The sequence below is a fragment of the Hesperophylax consimilis genome, chromosome 5 (assembly GCF_061612785.1).
Source record: "Hesperophylax consimilis isolate HC1 chromosome 5, BYU_Hcon_1.0, whole genome shotgun sequence".
NCBI classification, from domain to species: domain Eukaryota; kingdom Metazoa; phylum Arthropoda; class Insecta; order Trichoptera; family Limnephilidae; genus Hesperophylax; species Hesperophylax consimilis.
In genome coordinates, this window is record NC_142840.1 from 2,851,574 (window position 1) to 2,869,049 (window position 17,476).

The window sequence follows — 17,476 nt, forward strand, 5'->3', positions numbered from 1 at the left end:
GCATTGCGTGGTGATGCAATGCTAAAAATGACGCAAAATTGGCTTCATGGGATAGGAGTTGGAGTTAGTGGCGATATCTCAAAGAATGTCGCATTTCAATATGGTTTTTTTGAAATCGCGGTATAGAAACTCCTGGTGAATTGTTACTTAATCGGAGCAGAAAAACGCCAGGCATTCTTATTCCTGTCCCCGCTCGGAGACATCAACGGCAACCGACTGAAAATAAAACTCGCCGTTACTTTTTTTAAGTATTCGAATACCGCACTAGAGTCCCAACTGCTTGCTACCAACTGTCTGGAGCCAGTGATACTATGGCATCTTTAATTGAGGAATGTTGTGAGGGTAATGGTAATGGAGAGGGAAGAACATGGGAAGAGGAAGATGGGGGAGTACCTGGCTATTTAATGTTGTCACCGAGCAGAGCTCAATAAAAATAGACCTAATGAATAAATTTTGAAATAATACAATTCATCAAATACAATTTAGTTGCGCATGCCGGGATTTAAGCCCGCGACCTTCGGAGCGCTAGTCAAGAGCCTTACCCCTTTACCACGGAGGCCGAATCGTTACAGGAAGACTTTGCCCTGTCAGCGCCATTACCGTGTTGTCAGCCCGGATGAGTGATCCGTTTAAAAAAGGAACAAAAATAAATTTCGAAAAAGGAACAAAAAATTTAAAAAGGCGCGCGTCGAGGAACGCGGTTTCATTAGAATTCCTCGGGAGCGGGAGAAGGGCGGGTTGATTGGTAATAATGGTCGGATCGCTTGATCAAACCACGGTATTCATTCTCCTATTAGAGTAAAAAAAACAAGGTATTGACGCAGGATCGGTCGATTCGTCGGCAGGGCCGCCGACAGCTAATCTGGGCCCCAAGTCTAGTAGACTATACCGGGCCCCCTCCCCACAACTTACCGGGGGGGGGGGGGTGAGATAACAATTAATAAGTTCATGCTTACCTGCTACTGCTAGGAATACTACTTCATTACCTTTTCTTATACCATTATACCAATCATTCGAATTTAGCATAATTATTCAATGGAAATGTTTAAAAAGTTATGGTGAAAATTCAAAATAAAATACTTGTGTTTCTTGTTTGTGTGTATTTACATATTCTTCGTTAATCAAGATATCTTGAGGCTAAATTAAATTATTATATTTGAAAGACAGAAAACAGGTAACAAAAATAGATAATTAATTTTCAAAACCAATGGAAAATAAATTAGGAGTACCGCAGTGATCGATCCTTGGACCCCTATTGTTCATACTCTATAAGTCTATATTAATGACATGGTGAAAATATTTTCAAAATGCAAAGTACGACTATTTGCCGCATTTGCCTGCATCGCCCCTCCCACAGCGGGCCGGCCGGCATGGCGTGCTTGTAGATTGAGCTGTGAGTGGCACGCTCTGAGAGCGTGTTCACACACATGCGTGGGATGACGTAATTCAGCATATCGCTCGCCATATATTCCAATTTGGAATGTACGGCGAACGTTATGCCGAAATGCGCTATCCCTCGCATATTATAGCTGTGTGCTGTGTGTGAACACGCTCTGACAGTTGGGCCTACGGAGCGTGCGGGCCTGGGCGCCCGGCCCACGTCCGTTCCTAGTGTCATTGGCATTTTTTAGTAAAATATCCGAGCCCCGTCCCGGGCCCCCCTTAGGCCCGGGCCCCAAGTTTCGGACTTGGCTAACGTGCCCTCTCGGCGGCCCTGTTCGTCGGTCGTCGTTGTCTTGGAAATATCAGGATCCTTGCTTCCTTTAAATGGCCGCTGCATGAAAGCTTACAGTCCATCTGGAACAGTAGTACCACATATGTACATATCTAGTAACTTACTTCTAAATAACTACGCAAGTAATGGAAAATATTAGCCCTTTTTAATGACAAAAACGATAGAGTGCAGTCCCTTTTTATCGGTGAAGGTAGTTTCAGTGGAACGGAGGCTGCGCGAGTCCCGGGATCAGTGTCAACTACCTTGGCTGAGGCACACATCAAAAGGCACCACAATAAACCACCACCATATTGTCTCAAGCAATCGCTGTCAAGGAGTAGATGGTATTTTTTACCCTCCGGCGGTGTTTTGTTCGCTACTATTTTGAACGGCCATCAATTTGAAGATCAGACTTCAGGGGCGAGCGGTCGCTTCCCCGAGGGGGAATAATAATCCACGAAGGCCCATATGGACTTTTAAAACAATCAATCTTAACTTTAGGGTTCTTTGTAAAAACGGGCGCTTCATTTGGAGTTTCCGTGAAAAAGTGATTACATTCTTAGAATCTTTATCTTCGGTGGTTTTGCTTTGCAATCTACCTGTGCGGAGAAGTCACACGTGCGCCGTGCGGTCCTCGAGCTTCGATAAAGTTTGGCTCGCTACCGCTGTACGAAGTTGTCTCTAGTATCGAGCTTTCGTGGACTCGTTGAGCGGCTTTTGGACAGTCCGGTGCCTCGAGTCTCGAGTGGAGCCCGGGACAGCCAGCCAGCCTGGCCCGAGTAGTCGCTAGTGAGTACTGCCTTCCGGCCGCCTTCAGACACGCGCTGTGATCGCGAACGTGTGTTTTGTCCGATCAAATACCGAATCCAAAACGACTTGTAAGGATTTCAATCTAAATGCTCTAAATGCGCGATTATTTCGGATGCTGTTCATTTAATCCACGCCAACGTTTCCCAGATAATACTTAATGAACCAAAGAACAACGGTAACAATAAATTGATACAAATATTTAACAAGTTGAGTGCGTATAACAAGGTGCATCGCGTGTTGTTTGTTTTAAAAACAACTTTTCGCGCAATTTGACAATGGTGTATTGTTTAAACAATGAATATTTGTTTTGTTAATACTTTCCCACAGTTCTTATCATTATTGTACATTTAACTCCACATTTTTATACACGCCTAACAAGTGTACTCGAGTTGTGATGTATTGAAATTGATTTATTGTAATTCCATAGCTATTAAATATACTTGGTGATCGCAAAAAGGACGAAATAAAAAAAGAGTGTAATGGGTGCGGGTGTATAGATGTGTGTTTCGCCATTGAATGCATCGAGTGATGGTATTAGTGCACGGTGTGTTGACACATTGACTGAGGAGTGAACAGGAGCCAGCTGCCAGCTGCAAGTGGACTGGATACCGGGGCTTGGAGAGCAGTGAGAGCACAGAGAGCAGAGATCCTAGTGGTTGTGGTGTGACAGTGCGGTGTGCGGTGGTACACGTGTGAGAAGGCCTACCTGTACTTTCATCTCAGTGAGTAAATGTTGAATCACCTAAGGAATGCTGGATTCTGTTTGTGGTTGAAGTGTGATGTCGTGTTGGCTAGCACCTGACTGATGCCGTTCTATAAGCTTCAATTTGACATTTGTGGACAGTATAAAGAAATGACGCCTAAAACATAATCAGCCTTATAAAAAAGCGCGATGAAAACTTTATTCACTTCATAAACGACCGTGTATGTGAAAACCCTACTAAATAGAAACTGACGTAAAATATATTATATATTAATATAAAATATATTATATAAAATATATTATATAATTATATAGAAAGATGTTGACATTGCTTATCCAGCCAAAGAGAATTAAAAAAAAGTTTAGAGGATTTATAAACTTGTAATAATAATAGTTTCTGATAGAATTTCGGAATTTTATAGGTTCTATATATTTTTTCACCTTGAAGTTGTCGTAGGAATCAAATATTTTTTTAGAAACTAGATTAAATTATCCTTTAGATTTTTGTATCTGTAATAAAATATTCAAAGATTGCAAAAATTTGGTTTCAAACATAAAATAATTGAAAAAACACGTATCACAAACATTTAAAATTAAAGCGTCGAAAAATTTCGTAGAATTAAAATTTCAAAAAACACAGTCCTTTTGTTTAATAAATTTGCAAGAAAACTTTCCTTTTTATCTTGTTCATACAACTAAAAAATGTATTAATAATTCACAGAGAATAAATAATAAAATTTGACATTTTGTGCAGAATAAACACGTTGTTTTTTTTTTAAATTTGTATTAACCTACATATGCATAATTTCATATGACATCTAAGCTATATAAAACATCTCTTTCATGGAAGTTTTATTAAATTGACACGGTAAAAGTCAATTAAAAATAATGTGTCCGAAAAAACCTTGCTTTTTCTATAAAATTAAACTATTTTCATAACACGAAATTTGAATGGATTAAAACTGAGAAAAATAGTAAATATATTGAATTATACTAATATAATAGGTAATTTGTCATTAGAATAGAAATTATTAACAAAAACCTGATTTGAATCACAGAAATATTAAATTCAAACTGATTGTGCGGGGAAACTGACTTACACGGCGCATGCGCAAAAGTCTACCAACATGTAATATTGTCTGTTCTTTTGCAGCGCAGTTAGAGACATTTTTTATTAGTAGTAATTTGAAATAGAAATTGTACAGTCTTTGTACAATGTGTTACAAAAATACCGTAGTGATATTTTTATTAGTAAGGCTGATTATATATTTCCGTGACTTAACTATCTCAAAGTTTCATAGATAATCTTCCTCAATTACGTAATTAACTAGTCGTCCTAGTCGCTTTGCTTATGTACTCGTATGTAATTGAAATTTGACTCTACTACGTAAGGATATCATCATGTTAGATACAAGGTTCGTGTTATTTTATATGCCAATTTTAGGTAGGTACATACAAATTTTAAACTAGTAGTTTGTAGACCTGGCGTTTAAAAAAGTATGATTTTAATTTTCTAACAAATTAAAAGCGAAATTTACTCTGAAATCATACCTATGTACTTATATATTAACCAAGTTAACTGTATATGTTAAATTTTAAATAATGAATTATACATTTTTTCAAAAGAAACATCGCTATCTCAATGACAATTATTTTTCCAAAATTTCCAAATGTTCTAAAAAACACGAATTTCACACTTGAGAAAATAATCTTTACCAGACCATTTTAAATGACAGTATCTTGAACAGGAAACAGAACGAACAAACAAATTCACAGAAATACGAAATGAGGAACGGGCGAGTTAATTTGAGTTGAGTTGGCTCAGCCAACTAAGGTAGTTTCTGCCACTTGCACGTTTATGGAACGGCAGGCTCCATTCGCAGGCTCTGTTTTGGCCTGGCCCGTGCAGCTCTCAATGCGGAGCGGGTATATACGAGTAACATTGCCATTGGCGGCGCGGGGCCGAAACCACAGGCGTCAATACATTTCATACAATACCTAAAGTGCTCGTGTTTATTATACGGAGCAGACCAGCCAACCAACCAATCAACCAACCATCAACCAACACTGACACACCGATGCATAGGCAAAAGGCACATGCGACCTGGCACAAGGGACTATTTGCGCGAGAACACTTTTCTTTAGATCCATCCAAGGTTATTTATTTCAACAGTTAAATAGCAATAGGTACAAAAGCATCTCCAAATTGGTTCTTCAGTGCCGATAAATCAGGGTTTATTGAAATATTGTTAACAGTTTCATACAATGTAACATACATAAGTATCGGCGATAATTCGTTGAGGTGTTTACATTTATAGTTTACATTTTATTATATTTCCCCACTTTCTACGCTAGCTAGCTTGCGCCGTAGTAAGTAGTCTACAACTTCATTTTGAGTACGATGAAAATATAAAATCGTACTCAAACATGCATATTATTAAAATAATAAAAACAATACAGGATATTTTGTACATTAATCCCATAAAGGAGATGTTTTTTTTACACTAACACTACAAAAGAGATTATTTTCATGACAATTCATCCATTCAATGACATTACATTAACCCCACAAAGGAGATGATTTTCTATAATTAATTGAGTAGCTAACTTTATAATTAATTTGAGTATAATTTATGGTAAAAGTATTTGCGTAGTTTTAATGGTCCCATATTGATTTAGCTGTTAATGGTGTATTTAGAATCTGCATATTTTATTAATGCTAATTTATTAATTAGGTACCTTACTTAAGAAAGTATTTATTTATTTAATTACCTATACCATTTCCTTAACATTATAACTATATATAAATAAATAAATATAAAAATTCTTTGTCAATTGATGCGACAAGCAATTTTTATTTGTAAAAAATTTCTTTAACTTTTGACGGTTCAATCCTATCAATGTAATATATCATTGAGGAAGAATATAATACTAACAAATGTAAACGAAACACGAAATAGATAAACACACTAAATTGGGAATCGAACCCAGGAGCTGTCGTACTGTTGTTATCAACTCTACCATTGTTTGGTTGACATCATTATTATATGTCGTATTTGTCGATCTAATTTTTCAAATTGAGAATTAACGATATCTTTAACTATTTTTTTCTAATAAAGACGCACCGTTTTTATTTTATTTTCTGTGTCTTGTTCTGTTTGTTTTTTGTTGAGATTTGTTAGTAATTATCTTCTTCTTCATTAAAATAATTTACCATTTAAATAATATGTAGATTCTAAACAATCCTGTCAAAATGAATTGTTAATGGGTTGTACATTCTTCATTCTATGGTTGTACCTATTATTCACTCGTACCTGATAAAATATTATTTGACATAATCTTTTTGGAAACTGCTTCTGAAAAGGTAGGTAACAAGAGTCTTTCATATTAGACCCGAAGGTCTTGGTAATTACTTACTTAATCGTTATTTTAGGGACGGTAAATGTACCTGGGTGTGTTAAGATTTAACAGGTATTTTCCGCTTCAAGTATATTTTGTGAATAATGTAAACACTGTAAAAAAATAAAATAAAAATTAAGAAAAACCGAGACAACAGAGTAAGGAATAAAATAAATATTTTTATCCTCGACCTACCCGAAGAAAAATGAGTATGGCTTATTCATGAAAAATCTCTTTAAATTATTGGTAATCCGGTTAAAAACGGGATTGCAGGCCGTTTTCTCTAATATGTCGGAACACGTGTTCATACACACGCATTTGCCTTGATAATATATATAGACGAAATGCAAAAATATAAGGATTACTGTGAACTCGTGTTCCGTCATTGTGACAATGTATTCGTGTTTTACTAAAAGTTTATCAGGAAACATATAAAGTCATTCAGTTTTGACAAGGGACAAGTTTAGTCGAAATCGGTGTTGCCCCTGCTACACAGAGAAGTACTCGTATATCGACCTGTATCTCTGCCAGATAAGCATCTATTCTCCGTTTTAATGCGACTTTTAGGAAATTGAAGGCCTGCTCAATAAGGACCACATAAAACCTAATCAAAGCCAATTTTATTCATAACACGCAGACACTACACAGTCTCTTGTGAACCTCACTTCATTGAGAAAAATCATTATTTGTCATTTAAAATATTATACCTGTATAGTGGTAGTTATTTTAACAGTAGAGCTAGCCTCTATCTGAAAATCTCTTATTTAATAAATTTAAACCAAAATTTTGTACCTACTTAATATCCAAAGAAATGTCACTATCCTAACGACAATTATTTTTTTCACACTTTCTTCGGACAGGTAGGCAGTGTAGGCACAATGACTAAATAAGACACACATCAATGGGTAGGCACCATAATATTGAAAATGCGAATAAGGAAGTCAAAATGAACACGACAATTTCACACTTGAAAAATAATCTCCACCGAACCATTAAAATGGCCACCAACTTAAAACGTATTCGGATCGCGTAAAAAACTTATATACAGACGAAACGCAAAACATTGGAGTTAAAACAGAACTCTGCTCAGTTATCATACTGACAAAGAAAACTTACTGATACAAAATACTGTTAATTTAATAAAAATCTGGTCAAATTATAAGTTTTCCCGCTAAAAATGGGACTGCGGGCCTATAACTAATGAATTGAAAGATTTCCTAACAATGTATCAGTCAAAATCAAATGTTTTGTGAACGCATGTTCATACAATTGCTGATATTTATACTGACATACATATATTGTAGCATTCCGTCTTAATATCTATCAGGAAAACGACAAGTGTTCTCGATATATTCTGATTGACTAGTATTTTAACAGGAAGTTCGCATCACTTTTTTTAACAGGATCAATTTTCACCAAATTTAAAACATGGAGGTAGGTACCTATCTAATTTTATCTTGAATATTAGGATATTACAATACCCACGTTGAGACAGGGTACAAAGTTAGTATTAATATCATGTATAAAATCAGTTTCTACCGTCCGATATTAAGAATGCTTTATGATTTTTATTGCGAATGTAACTCGCACCTCGGGGGTTAAATTAAATACGAATAAAAAGTGATGTTTACGATTTGTGAGTCAGCGCGAACAGGAGATAAAGCTCTGACAATAGCTGGCGATAAATTATCCCAAAGATAAAGTAAAATATGCAGGACATGTCATGCAGGTATAAATAATAACATTGGATACCGTGTTATATACCTTCTGGCTTATTCCTTTCTGTACAAACACGTAGCACGAGGTACACGGACAAAACTATAAAATACTGTTAATTTATTAAAAATCTGGTCAAATTATTCTTTTATATTCAAAACGGGACCTTTAAAGTATCAGTTAACAGCTAATGTTTTTTGTTCATACGAATACTGATATATTCGCATTCTGTCATAATATTTATTAGGAAAAGATCACGTGTTTCGATATATTTTAAATACTAATATTTTATCAGGAAATTGGAAGGTTCTCACTTTTAAACGGAATCATTTTTCTACGTGTGTGCAGCGGGCTGACGGTAAAGTTACCTTGCGGGGGTTTGTTATTATTAGTAGGTGTGGTAAGGTAACCAAATAAATTACTTCTATGTGTTGAAAAAATCAAAACATATATTTATTATACGCAATAATTAGTTGCCTGAAACATCAATACTAATTGAAAATATCTCCCGAGTAAAAATAAAGGCTGCCAACGGGAAATGAACCCGTACCTTCTTATGTCCGGTCAGGTGCTCTGAACCACTGAGCTATGTTGGCTTATTTCCAACCCGCCAAATAATTCAATATATTTATTTTTACTCTGGAGATATTTTCAATTTGTATTGATAATTCAGGCCACTAATTTTATTGCTTAAAACACAAATATATTCAGTAATAAACATGACAATAAAAAACATTAATTGGAGAATCCGCCAGCATCCAAAACATTACTCACGGATTAACATAGCAACTGATCAAAATATTAATGGCGTCGTTTAATAATATCCACCTCAAGGACTGGACAATGTTGTATTGTGATTACTACTAGGTACCTACCTACTGACTAGGAAGGACACTTTCAGATAATTTTGCAATGGAATATTTCTTGAATTTTGTTGCACGAAAAATCAATTTTATTTTCAAAAAAAAAACAAAAAATGCTTACAAAAACACATCATCTGCGAATTTTAATCAGCTATAAGAAGTGATTTTCTGAGCATGGGATCTTAAAATTGATAAACTCCCACACAAACTAACACAGATAGAAAACTCAATATAATTCAGACGTCGTCCGTGGTCGGGGGTAACACGCACTGACTTTGAATATAGGGGTGCATTTGGAATGCCAGTCCAGAATAAATTTGTGTTATTCACGATTTATTAATTAAAAATAGTATGTAGTATACTTGTGAAACTTCCAAAGTGGAAGATACTCTCAGTATCGCCCTGGTGTAAGATCAACATTCAAAATTGAAACGTTGCTCGAAATGGCTTCAGCTTTGTTTGGTGACCAGATCTGAATGGCCAGGTACGCCTTAACCTTCCCCCATCCCACCTCCTTCCCTCCCCACCACATTCATTCTCACAGAATACCACAATAAGGATGCCATAGTTTCACCGGCTCCAAAGGGTTGGGAACAGCTGCATTAACATTAAAAAAAATTCAGAATCAAAAATACTTTAATTTATTTTTTGTACTATTTCTAATATACTATTTTTCCATTTTGCATTACAAATTTAAAAACAAGTATATTGTGTTTATTTAGATGTTCTGTCTTAAGGTTGTTAACTACGTGTTAATAGATGGCGTTAATTTAATTATTTTATTAAAACTGCTTTATTATATATAAGTTATTTTATTTTGTTTATTTGCGTTATATAAATTCACATTTTACAGGGTTAAGAATTGTTTGTATCTTAAAACAAAATAAGAAAAAAAACATAATAATACAATATAAGCAGTTCGAATAAAGTGCAACTACTTAAATACAGGATGAGGTTTTTTTTTCGTTTAACCGATTGTGCTACTGACTCAGTACCTTTTTGTTCTAGCCCATTTAGCAAGTGCTCTGTCTAGCTTGCACTTGCCTTACATGGTGCATGATCATCCTATTTGATCGACCAAAAAAATAACAATGATGGTGAAAGGCTTATTTGAAATTTAGGCGAAGCACTACATAGTAATGCAAACTCGTTGTTTTTGGTTTTGAAAATTTGATCGCTTATAAATATTTTAGATACATTCATTATACTGAGACTAAAACATAAGTTTTTTTAAGAATATGAAAAAAATTAAGTATCTTGATATTTATTATTGTTCAAAATTATGATTATTATATTATTGTTAAAAATTTCCTACTTACAAACCCATTTTGTTGATAATTAAGTTCTTCAGAAAATTATTGTAAAACTATTTGTGCCTGATCTTCGCAAAATAAAATAAAACACGATTTTCGACGATGTTTTTTCTTGCATAAATCAATACAGGCGGCTAGTGTGAAACGGGAATTTAAACCTTGTCGTCATCAACATAAGGAGTGTTATTGCTAGCGGCCCGATTCCAAATAATACAAGGCGTGGAATCCCCAAAGCTTTTGGTTCACGAAGCCCGTGCACACTACATTTCTTGTGTTCATTTTTATTCTGTGGTTAAATGGCTGTGGTTTAAAGTGCCTCGACATTCGCATAAATGATTCCGTGAAATTAAAGTAATATTACTATTGTTATTACTTAGCGCACAGACAAACCAACATTCGTTAGCGATCTTGATTCCGAGGAATGTCATGCTATCCTCCTGAAAGCATATCACGCTGCAAAGCATAAAAGGTATTCGAGATTCCTAGTACCAATCACTAAACATGGCAAAGCCATTATTAGTTTTTTACGACGCAAGTCCCAGATATCACAGGAATTGCACTAATAAGGGCTTAATAAATCCCCACCGATCCTAACACTGCGAAACGAATCACACAAACCTAATATTCCCCGGCGTATTTTTATTTTGGCCGTTTAAAGGTAATAGCGGTAGGTTCTGTTTGAAACCAAATATCATTTTGCATTTCGATCGTGGCAGATGCGACTCTAAGTTCTTTGTGTCCACCGCCTAATTTGCAGCATTCCCCGGGAGCTGCACCTGCTGACCGCTAGATGGTATCTCGCAGGACCTGTGTGAACACTTTTTGTACGATTTTCGCAATTTTCAGAAATAATTTTTAATTGTATGGCATTTAATTTTAGATTTTCAATTTGGGAGGCGGGTTTGGGTGCCGCTGCCCCTGGTACCATTTAGTGGATAACTAACACTTTTGCATAAGGTCACTCCAAGTAGTTCGGTAAGTTTGGGGATTTAACAGGGGTGCCCGGATTCATCGGGTGAGGTGTGTTTAGGATGCCCCTACCACCAGCTGCGTGGCGAGCCAGATCGGGAGAAGCTGATTGGAACTCAAATTCCTCTTTTTCCTATCCTTAAAAAAGACCATCCACACAGCATTCCAAGAGATGACATAGGCCAATTAAAAAGAATTATATTATTTTCATCAGGGCCTCCTGTATGGGGTTAATGTAGAAAAATATAAAAAAGAAAAGTGTTATTGAATTTTTGTGAAAAAATTAAATTTCCGAACGAATTATAAAAACTTGAAACTTTTTTAACGAAAAAGTCACACGAAGATCGTGAGTTAAATAATTTAAAACTACAAATGAGGAACTCCAATCCTTTTTTATCAACAACCCGTGATTAAATTGTACAATAAAATAACAATATCAACGCAACCCGTGAATAAATTGTAGAATAAAATAACAATATCAAAGCAACCCGTGATTAAATTGTAGGATAAAATAACAAATCAACGCAACCCGTGTTTAAATTTTAGAATAAAATTACAATATCAACGCAACACGTGATTAAATTTTAGAATAAAATAACAATATCAACGCAACCCGTCATTAAATTGTAGAATCAAATAACAAATCAATGCAACCCGTGATTAAATTGTAGAATAAAATAACAATTTCAACGCAACCCGTGATTAAATTGTAGAATAAAATAACAAATCAATGCAACCCGTGAATTAATTTGTTGAATAACTAACTAACTAACTAACTAACCATCACGCCGTTTCCCCGCAGGGGTAGGCAGAGAGGACGGACCGCCAAACAACTCGGTCTTAACAAAAATAACCAATATCAACGCAACCCGTGATTAAATTGTAGAATAAAATAACAAATCAATGCAACCCGTGAATTAATTTGTTGAATAAAATAACCAATATCAACGCAACCCGTGATTAAATTCTCGAATAAACTATAGTTATTTAAAGTGAATACTTTGTTTATTTTAAAAGCTCTTAAGAGCTTCCTTTCTAAAATGGAAGTCCAGCTAATTGCCCGATCATTATCAGAAAAAATATGCATGTAGATAAGAAGACATTATGAAGGTCAATGTTTTTAGCTTTCTTAATATAAATTCATGTGAAGATTCACTAAGTCACGACACTCAAATAAAGAAATCGGTCTTATCAAAGAAAGGCTGGGGCAGAAGGCATATTTTGTAATCTTATTAGTTTGGACATATTGAAATGAAAAACGTTATTAATTATGCATTAGGTGTGCATTTTGAAGAATAAAAAAAAAATTATTACATTTATACGAAAAACCTTTTTAATGAGCATTTTCTTATTTTTCCAATCAAATACAAAGTCAAACGATCCAAAAATAACTGACATCAAATTGTTTGTGAGATTCATATAACATTAGGTAGGAACATCAACTGTCTATAATCAAATCTTTAGAAGACAAGTTTGAATTTATTTGTGCATATATTAGTATCCAATGTTAAAAAAAGTTTTCTGACTAGATTGGAACAGGGGAATAAGAGGGGACTGTGGGCGGATACTCTTACTACGCTGATGCACGAAGATTCTGCGTACACAGCAACGTTTGTCAATTCCATTTAAATTTAGACTCGCGATTCAACTCGACAATGTTCTTTTTGTTTCATCCTTCAGTTTTTAAACAAAAACTATTTTTTTTACCTGGCTATTAAGTTCTGATCACCAAACAGAGCCAAAGCCATTTCAAGCAATATTTCAATTCTGAATGGTGGTTTTCCACCGGAGCGATCCTGACAGTATATTCCACTCTAGAACGTGCCCCAAATATATTATATACTATTTTTAATTAGTCATTTGTTAATAAACATATTAATCAAATAATATTTTCTTGCGCACGCTGGGATTCGAACCTGCGATCTACGTAACCATTCCCCTCGACCACGGAGGCCTTCAGCAGTTATTAAAGTAAATTATTTTTTTAACCATCCAATACACAACAAGAAATGGTATCTTTATAATGATGTAATTGTAACAAAGTATAAGATAAATGAATATTCGGTGATGTTAAACCTTCTAGATAGAGAAATGGCTGCACGGCCTTAATTTTTTTAATTTTATAAAATATAGTTTAACTATTTAAATTTACACAATAAGAACATATTTCAAATTATAATTAAAAATGTTTACCTTTACGTGAGTCACTCGTGTGTAAAAAAAATAAAAATTAAAACTTAACATACATATGTATATTTATTTATTTTAATTTAATTTATTTTATTGATACATGATTTGGAGAGTACATGTGGTTTTTTGTGATATTTCACCCCCCATGATATGGATGACCCTGTGTTATGGCGGGTGAATTTTACAGTTTGCGGACAAAGATTCTATACATTACTATAATTTGAAAAAGAAAAATGATGTATGGCTATTTTGCGTTGCATTCAGGATAGAGTCATTATTACTAAACATTATAGGAAGCATATAATCAAAGATACAAATCAAATTGATGATTTATGTAGAAAATGTTTGGCTTTTCCGGAAACTATAGAACATATTATATCGGGATGTTCTATATTAGCGCCGTCCGAGTATACATTTAGGCATAATCAAGTTTTAACAATAATTCACCAAAGTTTGGTAACTAAACATAACTTGATTGACTGCCGTAATATAGCACCATATTATGAATACGAACCAAATTCATTTTGAGAAAATGAATTTTATTAAATATATTATGATAAAACTATACTAACAGACCGATAGATTAGTCATAATAGACCCGATATTGTTTTCTTCTTCTTCGATGGCGCTACAGCCCATATCGAGCTTTGGCCTCCTGCAACAGTCGCCTCCAACTCCTCCTGTCCTCAGCGGCTGACTTCCAGTTTGTTACCTGGAGAAGCTGTGCTGCATCCCCTCTTACCTCATCTTCCCACCTCAGTCTGGGTCTTCCCACTTTTCTCTTTCCACCTGGGTGACCAGTCAGAATTCTTTTTGGGACGCGTGTATCCGGCATTCTCTGTACATGCCCAGCCCATCTCAGCCTGAGGAGTCTCATGTGTGCAGAGATGCTAGGGGCCTTATATATATCGTACAATTCTATATTGTGCCGGATACGACACTGTTCGCCCTCTTTCACGGGTCCACATATTCTTCTCAGCACCTTTCTTTCAAAAGTATCCAGCATTTCAGCCATCTTTACCGTCAGTGTCAGCGCCTCACATCCATATGCCAATACAGTTCTTACAATGGTCTTATATATGGTTATTTTGGTTTTTCTGTGGACACTACGTGACTTAAACACTGGCAGCATTGTTTTACATGACAAAATTAAAAAAATAACTTAAATCATTGATGTCGCTATTCCAAATTACTGTAATATTTAAAAATCTGTTTATGAAAAAATTAGAAAATACACAGATTTCGGAAATGAAATAAAAAGAATTTGGCATTTTCAGACTAATATTACCATTTGTTATTTAGGCTACTGGCTTTATACCTAGCTCTCTCATTCAAAATTTAGGCGTATTAGATCTGTCAAAGACTTTATATATAAAAATGCAAAAATCAGTCATTTTAAATAAATGTAGGATTACGAAAGTATTTTTAAATATTTATATTGAGGGATCAGTAGGATTTATAGTTCCAATTAGAATTTCTACCGAGCCAAACTCTATGATATGAAAATATCTGTAGTCGGTGAATTATTTTCCCATTTCTCTGGTGATTTGACGTGTTGTATTTCTATTATTTTGTATTTACTATGCTTATATAATGCACTCGCATAATGTGGATTGGCTAGATAATCATTTATGGAAAAGTGTGTTGAAGGGTTTAGTTTTTCCTGTGGGGAAGATTTAACCCGGACATAAAGTCGAAAAAATTTATTCCAGAATGTATGCAGGGGTAGTGCAATGCAATACATTCCATATTATCCACATATCAATGCGGGCAATTAAAGAAAAAGAATTTTCATGATTTTGGAAGCAACTTGAGAGTTAATGGTAATTAAAAAAAAAACTCCTCCATAACTATGTGAATATGACAAAATATTAAAAAATATTAAAAAAGCATTTTGATGGGCTTAAGTTCAAATTAAAAACGACCAGTTTTATAACCAAAATTTGCTGTATATAAATATAAAATTTCGAATGAAATCTTCTTTTTAACCAGTTCTTATTTTTTTATAATTTTAGTCATTATATTTGCTTAGTAGATCGGGGAAGATTATTTTTTTAATAATTACCTTTAGCCCACAAATATTTGTAATGTTTGTATCAAAAATTCTGAAAATTTTATTTCTCTAATGGCCTGTATTTGCAATTTACTGTACAACCCAAATCAATAAAGCAAATATTCCTACTAGATGCTTGCTAAAACTTTTGATTAAACAAACAATTATTTAGTTTGGTCAAGTATTTTGACATCAAATCAAAATTTTAATTTTCTATAAAAGGCCGCATAGCTGTACCTCTTAAGAAAAAAGCTGTAAAAAATTTAAATAATTATGACGTAACGATGTCAACGGCTTTATCTGAAAGTAGACATATTAATCAACCTTTTTTCTATCTTCGAGTAAGACCGAGCGCACGAGTCTGTTAAATGACGTTGAACTTTTTAAAGTGTTTACACTCAAAGTAAGGCGATTAACTTTTTTTAAAAGGGTAATAAATTGATGGCTTACATAATCGTTTATTCTGATTAATTATTGATGTTTAAAAATACAGTTAAAAGTGTTAATTTTAGTTCCTTTCTATAAATAGGAACTTTGGTATAAACTTGAGGCGAAGACCTGGTACTTAAAAAAAATAATCATATGAGGTAAACATTTATATTTAATTTACATAGGGTAAAATAGATGCCCGTTTAAGAAAAATAAAATACTTTTAAATGATGTGGGTTTGGTGATTCCCCTCATAGTGCATTATACTCGTATTTAATTAATTACCCATCAGATCCTTCCATCAATATTATAACATCATAACTTGATAACAATATTTTTTAACTGAACAAATAAATATAGCTAGATGTATAATGATTACCCACTTGTTTATAGTGATTCCCACAATAATGACAGTGATTTCCCACCTTAGTGATTCGATAGAAATCGTTAACAAAACATTAGATGACAAAAAATTATTTATTTTATTTTATTATCAATAATAATGGGTAAAATATTAACAAAATATTATAAGAAATGCCTTCATAATATAAAAACTTGTATCGCTTTTCAATAATGTGGCTGATTCTGTCGACATGGCATTTTGTCGGTACACGGAGATTTCAGTAAAATATTTACAAACGTTAGTGATAAAATGACAATGAAAGTGAGAGTGGACAATCACTAATTGCGTGAAATCATAGTCAAGTTTACCTTGCATACATTTTTGTAAACACATGCAAGACAAGTTGGGTTTCGATACACTAAACGTGAGAATGTCACGAATCAATATAGTTTTTAGAAGAAGGAAATTTAGGGAGTAGGTATTGTTTGCGCCAACTCCTCAATTTATCCTGGGTGGTTAAATTCTGGTCCTTGTGAATGATGATTGTAGTTATCGAAGATTATTGACGCGCGTGGACTGTTAACTCGTTATATTAAATCACTTTGTATTCCTGATACATTAAATGTTCTATCGAGGCTTTTTATATTGTTTAAGTAAATTAGATGACTTGTTACTACTAATAATTTTCTGAGAAGAGAAGAGCGAATGACACGAGTTGAAGACAATTATAAAGTTGCAGTTTTATTAACACTTGCTTTATTCAAGCTCATTGTCTATTTGTGGTTGTCTTTACAATATGTAAATTCTACTTGGAAAGTGCAATCACAAGGTGAATTTAAGTAAAATGTTTAAAAAAAATAAATATATAATATTTCCTCACAGCAGGTAGTTACCCATTCAGATTTAGTAATTAATCACAGCTATATCCATTTCAAAAGATGTAACCATTCTCAGTTATGGTATCTCGCCATTAT

General features: G+C 34.2%; 1 protein-coding gene across 1 annotated transcript in view; it reads left to right on the top strand.

The window, feature by feature from the left end:
* Positions 1-2,455: 2,455 nt before the first annotated feature.
* The window catches only part of LOC149423419 (ankyrin repeat and BTB/POZ domain-containing protein 2), a 112,954-nt gene continuing 97,933 nt past the window's right edge, over positions 2,456-17,476 (top strand). The window contains exon 1 of the mRNA XM_089631961.1: positions 2,456-3,246. The gene's annotated coding sequence lies outside the window, so the exon portion shown is untranslated. The remainder of the gene's footprint in view (positions 3,247-17,476) is intronic.